Here is a 12363-nt window from a genome sequence, read left to right as displayed (position 1 = left end):
CGCGGCCGGCTGGAGCCCGGGTAACCTCCCGCCTGGGTCAGCGTGTCTGTCACTGCCGCGGCTTGCCGTCTTGTCCCGGGGCCGGGGCTGCCGAGCGGGAACGGAACCCGGCTGCGTGACCTGCGCTTCACTCGGTATCGAGCCCCTTCCTGGGTGCTGGTGTGGAGGAGGGCTAGCGGTTACGCTGACACCCAACATCCGAAGTGTCTGGAGCCTTCAAACCTTCCTGTTGTTGGTTGCCTGTTGTAGCTTAAGCAGAGAAAGCGAAATTTACTTTGCAGTGGGTTTTTCTAGGTGACAGTTGAGGCGTTTTACATGCAAGTAAAATCTACTCCTTTTTTTTAGTGGTATTTTTTGTCCCAGTATACATGAAGTGGGAATCGGACTGTTTTCAGCTTGATTTCTTCATCCCAGGCTATAAAGACTCATGCTTTTCATTTTGGAGTCACATGTTTCTGCTTCTGGCTAAAATAGCATCTGACATACTTGCTATATCAAATGTTGCTCTGCGGGAGGGGTGGTGTGCATCACAGCAACACTCAGGTGCAACAGTGCCCCAAACTGTGTCCCACCTGGGGAAGTTGGGGGCTCAAGGCTGGATCCCAAAGTGAACGGCTTCCTTGGATGCATCCTGAGTTGGGTTTGCAGACAGTGTAAAGATCCCAAGCTAGTTTAGGTACTTACACAGTGGAGCTCTATACTGTTTGATTTATTCTGCTGGGACCTGTTGCTCTGAGAAACAGAGTAAACTAACTTGGGTCACGTGCTGCACTGCTGAGTCTAGTCTAATTCCAGTATATAAACTGTTTGTGTACCTCCAAATTACACAGCAGCCTAAGATGTAGACATACCTGCTCTTGATGTACCTGAGGTAAGATGTTGACAACATAAAAATCCCAAGATGTTGCAGAAACTCATTTTTTTAGGAAAGCTGTCACAGTCACAAGCAGCTCCAGCAGTACCTCATCCTCTGATCCCTGATCAGTCTTTGGTAAAAATGATCAGCGACAGACAGGCAGGCTATGTCAGAGCACACTGCATGTACTCAAAAATTAAGAAGGAAGATTTAATCCCTTTCACCTTTGACTGGTCTGGAATGCCATTATAACCCACTAATGCTCCTTAGCCTTTTCCAGTTTCGTTTCCTCCAGATACACCAAACCCAATTCCTATCCCTATTCCCTTGAAGCCTCAGCTCGGGTAAGGCTAAAGAGCTTCTCATGAACATAGAATGTGTAACACATACACAGACTTGTTCATCTTATCAACAAAATAGCACAGAAAGTGCAGCAGGAAGAATCCCCAACTTAGGGAAGTACGTATTTGCTACTATATGCACTTTCTTAATATGAATTCTGCCCGATTTGGATGCAATTAGGTATTTCCTAACTTCTGAAGCAGTTTACTTCACAGTCTTTCAACTGTTTAACATGATTAAGTTTTTCAATTGTGTGAAATTTTACAGAAAAATCTTCTGCTGTTAATTTGCCACTTAAAATATTTTGTCAGATTTAGAACTGAGGTTTTTTAATTATAATTCAGACCACTTTGATAAAATAGTATAAATTCATAGCTCTACCACGGCAGGTCATGAGGTGTGTTTCAGAGCTGTTGTATAAGTTGTAGCAAGAATTCTGGAAAAACTAGTGCTCAGAGTTGTGGACAGGGGGTTGCAAGACAGGAGGAAAAAAAAAGTAAAACCTACTGGGTTCTAAAGCATAACAGTGAAAAAACCAAGCATCTTCTTTTCCTGTCTTTCCCTGAGATTCAGTTTTGCGCTTGGAAATTGCAGGTATACAGAAAAGCTTACAAATACTTGCAGATTCCAATACCTACAAAAAATGATGGTGAAAATCAGGATCCCAAAGAATTGAAAAGGGCTGCTATGATCCTGTGTCTGAGTGGGGGTTGGATTTTGACAGCAATATCTATAATGCAATTATGTTCTATGCTGTTGCAACATGTTTTACCTCTCAGTGGTTTTCACTGAGTATAGATCAAGATAAAGAGTGAGGATGGTGAAGTTACTGGCGTAAGCTCATTTGAAGGGGATGGAAAGAAACAAGGATGTGATTGCACCACCTCTTTCTCCATTAGCATTTTTCTCCAGAAACGGGTGAGAGCGTAGTATGCTCTTAAAGTGTAGCTTGGAAACCAAACTACCTTGTGCTTTTGTGGAGTCTGGTATGGCGCTGGTATGGAGCTTCCACTGGAGCCCAGTGGTTTCACGGGTGTGCTTCTGCTCTCTGCCTCGTCTCCCTGAGCCGAAAGGCAACATGAGATTGCAGGGACTCAGAATTAGAGATGGCTGAACAAAACATGTGTATGGCATATATACAGGGAATAAAATAATTACATCAATGCAAATGCAGTTTTCCATAGCTGCTGGGCATACAAGACGGTGTGGAATTCTGTATTTCAAGGTGTCTTTTTTCTTGAATTGGAATCAGGAAGATGGGACAAAAATCTGCCTAAACCATTTTTTCTGAAGCAATGGAGGAAGACACATTTTTGTGTCCATATTTTGACTATATTTTATCACCCAAGTTAATCTCAGATCAAAAAAGGGAAAAAAAAAGATTTTGAATTGATTTTTTTTTTGTTTAAATCAATTGAAACAGGCAAAAAATGGAAGGAACTAAAATGAATTAGAAGAATCCAGTCTTTTTTAAAAAAAAAAAAACCACAAAACCAGCAATGCAATGAAGCTGAACACTTACAGATGAGGAGTTGTAAAATAAAGAGTGTAGAAACTCTACAAGAAAATCTCTTGATCTGTAGTATTTTTTCTCCTTTAACCTTGAAGAATGATAAATTAAGTATTAAGTCTTTCTGTGCTGTAAGGTGTATGCTATCATCTATACATCCAACAGATACATGGTGATCAGAGAACACCATAACCATATTTGAAGTCTTGATCTGTATCTGGGTGACATGAATGTTGTGATACTTTCTCACTTCAGTCCACGCTCTTCCAGCAAACCTCTTGCCCAAAGCTCTAGAGTAATAACCTCAAATAGCCCTTTCCATAGGCGTTTGCATAGACAAAAAGTAAAGCCTGCTTGTTCAGGAAATGGAGCTGGTCTTAGATCCTTTGGCTGTGTCTCTACTAGTAAATTAAATATGCTCAGGGATGTTTCCTAGACATTAAAACCACCAAAAAGCACAGAACTGCCCACATCTCTGCTAGCAAAACCTCCGCTTCCTTCAGAGACTGTTGCAGATGGACTGCTGGACACAGTAACTCCTGAAGGGTGCTGAGGAGGCAGGCTGGTGGCAGCGGGGCACAAAGCTTGCAGGGACGATCCTAATAGTTTGATGTGGATGACCATGTGCCAGCGCTATTTAACTTACTGGAAAAGATAAAATTGTAAAGATAAAATTGTAAAAATAAAGTCACCATCTCCTGCAAATCTATATTCTTTGAGCTCCGAGATGGGAGGAAGGAAGGAATCCCATCTGTGTACTAGGCACATCACTTACTACTCCTAATCACATTGCTTGTTGTGCAGATACCATGGTTTTAAGGATCATATTTGCAATAGAGAATGGAGACATAAAGTAAGTTTTTAAATCCCGTAGCTGTATCTGTCTCCCAGTGTTTTAATTTTCATGAGTGCAAGTAACACAGCTTTCTGCAGTACTAACTAGACTCCCGTATAATGTAAGGAAGTTTGACTTTTTAAAATAGTGTTGCTCGCTTACCTCTTATACCAGATTTTCAAAGGGAATAGTTTCCCTTACCTCCTTCCCAAGCTGTTAGTATTCTGCTATTTTTATAAAAAAGGACATGGATAAAAAGTTTTAAGTGATTTACTTTTCATAGTAATAATAATAATGATAATTTAATTTTAGTAATAGGCAAAAGATCTTACTTTTGGTGAACCTTACCAACAGCCAGCAGATTTACAGCAAAGAGATGTTTCAGCCAGACTTACACACAGATACAGCACATGCATGTAATGCCAGCACTGGTAATTATGTAAGAGATGGTGTAATGTGAGCATAACAAATATTTTAATTTAGGAGATTTTTTTTAATGGCTGCTTTTGTGAATTCAAACAATTTCATTTGTATATAATCATAAATAGTTGTAAACAAAAGGTTAGTTACTGTAGCAGGAACTTAGGCAGCCTGACTCTTCTGGCCAAGTCACTCCCTCAGTTCCCCTCTACCAGGAGAAGCAGCTTTTCAGTGAGCACTTCCTTCCGAATCATCCTTAATTGGAACCACTGTTTTTGTTTGGGTTTATTTGTCATTCAGTTTAAAGTGCCAAGGGGTTTGTAGATAGCCAGTATCTTGATCAGTTTGCCCTCCAGCCTCTTTACATGTTGCTTGCATAGCCGGTATTGAGTTTCTCCCTCTTTCTAGACTTCAGAGTCTTCCCCACCTTTTCCAAGCACCTGTAATGCACCCTCTCACTTCCCAGGTGGCATCTCCCTGCCTGTTCCTTAGCAGGGGCTCACCCCCACAATGCTCCTGCCCACTGCAGCGCTCTCAGGCATTTTACAGAGGTGGTGTAAGGAAGACTTGTTATCGGGGACCCACCTTAGGCTGCACCCTACAGCCCTCCTTGTTTTACCACTGAAGGGATGGGATAATCCTGGTGTGAAGGGGGTGAGCCCCATGCTCCCTCGAGGGTCCAGCTTTCCCAGAAAGGGCTTCTTGTTTAGAGAAAGTGTCTTTCTTACTGTCTTCATACTGAAATGTGACTTCACTTGCAATATAACTGAAAGCAACTGTTAGTCAGCTACGCGTAGAAAAACAGATGACCAAATACCTTCTCTGTATGCCTTACTGTTGGGCAAGGAGGAGTGTAGGAGTTTTTAATGAAAAGGTAGGTGTGTGATTAAATTGTAAACAATTAAGAGCATGACGAGAAACAATTTCTCCTAAGTATAGTATTATACCTCACTAATTTTCATTTCATAGCATCGGCAGATGTGTCACATTGTAAGAAGGAACATACAGAGACACATCGGTGTCTCTCAAAATATTTTAAACGCATACACAATACCCATCATAATTTGAAAAATATTTACAGGAAACTTGCTTGTACTTAGTAAAGAAATGCTATTAGCCATTTTGGCAAAGTTAGTGTAGTGTAATAGGATATCATTGTTTTGGAAGGACTGAGAAGGAATGTTTCCTAAACAGGAAGCCCTGTACTTGTTTTTTGAGGGTGTTTTGCCTATTTCTTTTGAGCCAATTTATAATAAATAGCAAGTTTACAGAAAGTATCATCATTGTCTTTCCAAAAGTTGACAAAGATACACAAGCATTTACATTCTGCAGATGTGAAAACTAAGGCACAGAAAAGTTTAAAAAGAACTCAGCCAAAGCCTAATGCAGGATCTCTGGCAGAAGTGAAAATCAAAACAAGACAATGCTGATTTGAAACTATTGCATCATCTTTGTAGATTAAAGTTTGTATTTCAGGGATTTCAAATTTAGAGTTATTTTCCACTTATTTACAAATACCAGGAGTTTCTAATAGCAACATACAAAAATGCCACTGTGTAAGAGTATAAGTATTGCTTATGTTGGGTGAGTGTCGGGTGGGAAGGAACCATATCTCTAAATTTCCAATTCTGAACAAATAAAAGAGAGCCTCTGAAATTTGTTCGGAGGGATCTGGAAAACAGCATAACATAGCTCCAGGAAGATAGGTCTAAGAAAATATTTTGTTTGCTTTTGACACTATTCATAGCCCTTCATACAACTAATTTCCTTGGGTTGCTTTTTTTTGGTTGGTTGGTTGGGTTTTTTTGGCAAAGTTTCAGATGACAGAACCACACAACAGGTAGTAGAAACCTCTGCTGCCTGTTTTTGTCCACAAAGGGAAAAATAGAGAAAGAGGATCAGCTGAGAAAGAGGTAGTTGTCCCTGTTAACTTTTTGCATTTAACCTTAGAATACTAAATCTTTGCTGGGGCTTTTCAGCCTGGTTTAAAGATGGAAGAAACCTTCTGCTAGTCAGAAAGCTGGTTTTAGTCTTTCTTGAAAATACTTGTAAGTAAATTTTATTTTGGTCATATGTAATGCACTTTTTTTCTCTCAAATGCTGATTGGTAACAAAGGTGAAGAATTGCAACAGCTGAGCCCACTCTATCAACCTTGATAATAGTTCTTTTTGGGATCATGCTACAAAACTCAGGAGATCTTTGAACTGTTAGTTATATCCCATGGTGTTTAGTATATATGACAAAATCTAGGCTTCTAGCCGTTCTAGCAAACAGATCTAAAAAGCGGTATAAGTTTGTGTCTTTTTTTTGGAAGAGGGAGGGTGGGGTATTATTCTATTAATTAGATAAGTTAATATAGCTGGGAAGACACTGACAGACTTTTCTACGTGCAATTCCTTCATCAGGTCTCTCTGTGTAGAGAAACAACACATCTCTTGGGCCAGTTTCCTGAGGTGAGTCTCTGTAGTAACTACACATACTTTTAAAAAAACATGGTAATACAGACATTGGCGGTGGGCAAAACCTGGAGAAAATCCTTACAAAAATGGTTTTCTTCACTTTACTTGAATGTGAAAAGTTTCTAAATTAATCTAGTAGCTAAAAAATGGGGGAAATAAAATGTCGAGTTGGCGTCAATACAGATTTTTTTTAAAGAAAAAGGGATAAAGCAAATAGATTTAGCTATGAAATGAACCTATATTAAAATGAGATCTGCTCATATTTAAGTATGTGCAAGATCCTATAATCATGCTGGTCATCTGGTCTCCTTATTTCAAAATCAACATGCTCTAAGTTCACAAGTTAGCTAAGTTCATTTTAGGGAAAATACAGGAATTTCTGTTTGTAGAGAAAAGGATAGGATAAAGACCAAGCATCTTATGAAAAATTAGTCACTTGTATGTTCAGTTCACAATTCCTTTAATTTGTTCCTTTTCATCTAAACTGTTTCTTGTGATTAACAGTTATTATTTTGAGTTCTTTGTGAAATTTAGAACAGTGGGTATTGACTTGCTGTTATTTCACTTTCCTGGGTGGAACAGGGCAGAAGTTGAGTACATTTAGGAATTACTTGCTTATTATTTGAAAGGAGGTATATAGCATGACTTTATCCTTCAACAGAATAAATATCATGTAGACAGCATTCATCCAGGACATATTTGAAGAACAGCTGCACCCTTTTAACCTCAATTCATTCGCTGAATAACTTAGATGAAGGGAATACTACTTAATGGAGGTAAACCATTAAAATAGTTTCAAATAACCCTTAGTTTAATATTGCCCAGTGTCTCTGAAATGCATGCTTGGACATGGATGTTTTTACTGTTAAAGGGGAAAAAGCTACTAGTCAGGCTATTTTCAGTTACAATATAGGTGAAAAACTTGAAATGGAGAAGATGCTTTTTTAAAAGCTTGATTCTTAATAATCTTTTTACCTCCAATTAGTATAAACAAAAGAATGGCCCCCAATTTCTTACCCTGGCTTTTCACTGGTGTCACCAAGATATTGATTCTTTCAGGTAGAAACAGTCATTATCTTCAGAGAGATAAAATGATCAATTAATTTCAATAATATAGGTCAAATTTATACTTATGTGTCATTCAAAATTAATACCTGGGTATTGCTTCAAAAAGCTGTTACCTACAGCTTTATTGAAATCTTTGCCCAGAATGCTGCTCCCATCAGAGTCAGTGGTAATTTTTAATATTAAAGTTCTTCAAAAACAATGAGTCAACAAGCACTTATGTTTTATGCAGACCTGTTTAGTACTTGCTAATTGTATTAAAGTGCATTGGACACAGAAATGCTCAGAACTCTTGAAAAATCGAATAACTAGAGGTTATACATCCTACAATACAAATAATAACGGTCTATTCATTAATACAGTCAAATCCCATTGTCCTATTTGTGTAAGGAGACCCACTGAAATCCTGAAGCAATTGGAAAAGTCATCTTACCTTCCTTTCCTGGAAGGGATACACATACAAATAGACAAGCCCAGATACTTTATACTAATGTTCGTCGTGTTACTGCAAACGATAATGACTAGATGTTGCTACGCACTTTTTTGTAATGCCTCCATTTTTTAAATTTTGTTACTTAGGATGTTTCATATTGTGAACATGCAGCTGAAAGATATTTAAAACTGTGCAGTAAGGACTGTTTATTGGAACTGGGCTTGCACTGAGGAAGTCTCACGTGTTTGGGATCTGATTGTACAAATATTCCCCTGTTGAGAAGAACATACATTAGAACTGGGTTTTTATTATTAATATTAGGTGGCCATTTTCTTTCTAGCTTTTAAATATTGGGCTCACTGCATAAGAAGCTTTCTGGATCACACCTGTATTAATCGGATTTTGAAAATTTTGATTTTGGCTGTCTGCCTGATTCTTTGATTCAGATTGATTGTATATGGGGAACAACAGGTTTTTAGTACAAGGTCGTGTTTTGTATATCTTCATGGAACTACACAAAAATGTATAATACTAAGGAATTAAGTATGTTTCCATATTTTTCTTTAATATTTTCTTAATTAACAATCTGAGTGTGTAATATACTTGTATAAGTATCTTGTATTCTACTCCTAGAACAAACAAAAGTCCACACATTTCAGGTGCTTGCCAAAATACATTTTTAACTTTTGGTCTCGTACTTTATCCCATCATCCAAGTTTGTGCAGTAAATAATTTAATTTTAAATTCATTATACATTTTTCATATTAAAATGAGTTCCAAGACTTGTATTTAAATATGGTTGGTTAGTATTTGGTGGGAGTTAATGTTTCTAGTTTCATTTCTTATACCTTAGCATTTCCCACAGATTTTTGTTTCATTGTATTTATTCAATTCTTTCATATACTGATGTAGACAGTCCCTGAATATGGAATGAGCTATCTCTCTTCAGTTATCTTTATCTCACAGTCTGTAGTCTGATCTACACCAAACAGAACCTTAAATTACATATGGTATTCAGAATAGTAAATTTGGATGAAAGTGCTAAATGTGTTTTTCTTCTCTCTTCAACAAACTACCCAGAGGTACCTCAGTCATTCAAAAACAGCAATTCTTAGCTTGTTCTTAAATCTCAACTGTTGCCTAAATTCCGTGAGTTACCCTTTGCTTATATCATGGTTCATTGAAAGGACTTTTAAAAACATGTATGAGCATCTGTAGCAAAAATCTTGGCCCACTTTTCCAAGTTTTGTTAACAAAAGAGAACTGTTTATATGGATATATCTCCCCCCCTGCCCCCCATATTAATTTCCAATGTAAATGTCATCATAACCTCCTATAACAGTTTTCCAAAACAGACATGTTCTGCTCAGCCTACCTAGTTTCAGAAGCCGTTTCTGTTAAATATCAATGACTTTAATGCTCTCTCCCTCTTCTGTGCTCTATATACTTCTGAAGATCCAGGTACAGTTTGGGTTCAGAAGATCAAATAACATGTTTTACAACCAAAATATGCTACAAATATTGCTTTACAAATCTGCCATTCTGGCAATCTTCTGTCTTTCCGCTTGTTCTTCATGAGAGAAAATGACTGTTTATGCTAGTGTTTCTTCATCAGTAATGGAATACATATGGTTTTATTAGTGTAGTTTAATTATTCCCCGCACAAGCAAAGCGACCTGTATTAGTAGAAACGTTGTTTCGCTCGTATAAACTCTGTGTATACCAGGAGAACCATCTGGTATAGTTAGGCTGTGCATGGCAGGAACCTCTTCACAAACCAAATTCACATGCCAGCAGGCTTGCAAATTAATTCCTTTAAACTAATCCTCGCACGCTAGGAATATCCTGTTGGCTTTGCTGGAACTGCTTGAATGCTTGCGACTTGTAAACTGAAGTGCATTAGAAGAGGAGAGCTCTTGATTTGAATTCAGTGTGAGGTTTGCCACTGATCTCAGTAAGGTAAGGACGTCTTCTCAGCTGTTTGCCAAGTCAAAGCCTTGCTTTTCATGAAGTGGAAATGGCATTATGCCTTCTTTTATGAAACAATTAGAGCTATAAATCGAACCCATTTCCCACTACTCTTTAAAGTAATTTCCCCAATGACTATCACAGCTTTTCCTGTGGTTACTAAAATTGATGTAGTTATTGTCACCGGAAGGAAATGGACGGGTCACATATGAAGGAACACAAACAGAAACCTATTAGGAGGACTGATAAGGATAAATTGATAACCTCCTGCTACTTACTGTGTTTCTCTTTTGACACCCACAGTATATAATGTATTGCAAAGCCAGAAGGTGCTCAAGATGGCTGTGCAGTGTGGAGGCCCTAGCCATAACTCACTCAAATGAATTGAAAGGTCATTTCAGATCATTAATATAGCCTTAATTGTGTGTTGTTGGACACGATGATCTTAGAGGTCTTTTCCAACCTGCGTGATTCTATGATTCTATGGTTTAGTGGCCATGGTGGTGTTGGGTTGACGGTTGGACTCGATGATCTTTAGAGGTCTTTTCCAACCTTAATGATTCTATGATTCTATGATTGTCGAGGTGGCCTGGAGATGTGTTATTGACTCCATACACTTTGTTTTCATGTTGCTTTGGGTTCACCTCTTATCTTGTTTTCCTAGGTACTGTTACCCATCATATTTTAGGATTGTATATGTTGCTTTGGGACTTGTATATGATCCCTTTGGTCAGAGCTTTCTTGGCATTACATGTGTTTGAATCACGCAGCATAGCGAGTCTGGGAGTCCTGAGATGTTTTTGGTGACTTTTCCTGATTGAACAAACCCGTTAGCTTCTAGCTACCGCTGCAGCATATGTCTGATACAGGTTAAATTGATCAATATATAGGTTATAAATTACTATTTTGAAAAAGATTTTAATAATGAAACTTGAGGGCAGTTTTGGTACTGTGTGGCACTATGGTCCTACTGACCGCACGTAGACGCATCAGACTGGGCTCCTCGGCTGGCGCCGCAGTTCAGAGTCGGGCCAGGTGGCAGAGCACTGCCCTGCCTCTCGGGCTTGGCGACAGACTGTGAAAATCACCGAGGGGCACAGGGTATGCTCCGTCACCCTGCCTGGGAAGCCTCGCTTCTGCAGCACGGGTCAAGGTAAATAAAAGGACAAACCGTTTAAAGGATGAGGTAAAGGAAGGAGGTTGCAATGCAGTCAGGACTGTGATGGGAACCTAGAAAAACACCATTGCTGTTAGAAATTGGAGCTGGGGTTGATTACTCGGAGTCGAGCTGGAGATAAATGTGACCAGAGCAGTTTCAGAGCTTCTGTCAGTTTTTTTAAAGATGAAACTCTCATGTATTTTTCTACTTTATAATTTTCTCAGTCGATGATTTTCTAGTAATTTTTCTAGTAATTGTTGCTTTCTAGTAACTTTATCAAATGACGAAAATGGGTTATTTTGACAGCACACATATGCCTGCAAAATACATTAAAAGAATCCTACTGTTTGCCAGGACTTTGAGATTTTTTTGTAAAAAATCAGTGCATAATTTCAGTTCCTACGGTAATTTAAATCACACAGAGGAAACCGGCATTGAAAGAAAATCCAGAATCAAATGCAGTCTCTCAAAACACTTGCCAGTACCCTTTCTAATGATATTTAAACATAATTTTGTGTATTTAATTTTTCACCTAATTATTGGCAAAATAATTTGGCTCGCGTTGGAAATGAGGTTCAAAATTGCAAAACGTTGATTCGGACATTTAGTTCCCAGGCTCCAAAAATCCATCACGTTTCTTTCAGAAAGAAAGAATGCTTGCGTGCACGTTAGGCGTGTTTCCACCCGTACGCCTGTGAAGTGAAGCGATTTCTGTCGGTTCAGTGACGATGCTGATGTTTTGTCGCTTGTTTAAATGGCGGTTATCGGCTCTTTTCCCCGCCGGCGCCGCGGTTTAACCCCGCCGCCCGGGCTAGCGGTGCTCAGCCTTGCCAGGGTGCGGGAGGCCCGCGGTCCCCGCTCTGCCCGCGCCTGCCGGCAGCGGCAGGGACCTGCGCGCCCCGGCGCCCGCTGCAGCCCCGCCGCCCACGCGCCTCGTCACGGGGGCAGCCGGGCTCTCTCTGACACCGACCAGGCTGCTCTGGGCGCCGGCGGGGCCGGGGCCGCGCTCACCGACCACGTACGCGGCGCGCGGACCTTCCAGCGGCCAGCCGGAGCCCCGCGGCGCCCGCCCGGGCTGGTTCGACCGGCCCGCGGCCCGAGCCCGCGTCTCGGTTTCGGTGACCCGTTGCGGTACCTCAGCGTTCCGCCGCCGGTGCCGGTAGGGGCTGCGCCGCTGCACGGTTAATTACGGCGGCGCCGGGGACTCCCGCGGGCGGGGCAGGGTGGGGGCGGGGCGCGCGCTGGGGATTCCCCCGCCGCCCCGCGCGGAACGTTCGGGATTGTTCCGTGACGTCACGGCAGGGGGGCTCCCGCC

This window comes from Calonectris borealis, chromosome Z (assembly GCF_964195595.1).
Source record: "Calonectris borealis chromosome Z, bCalBor7.hap1.2, whole genome shotgun sequence".
In the NCBI taxonomy this organism is placed as follows: Eukaryota; Metazoa; Chordata; class Aves; order Procellariiformes; family Procellariidae; genus Calonectris; species Calonectris borealis.
The sequence above is the reverse complement of the archived record's forward strand: the minus strand, read 5'-3'. Positions refer to the sequence as shown.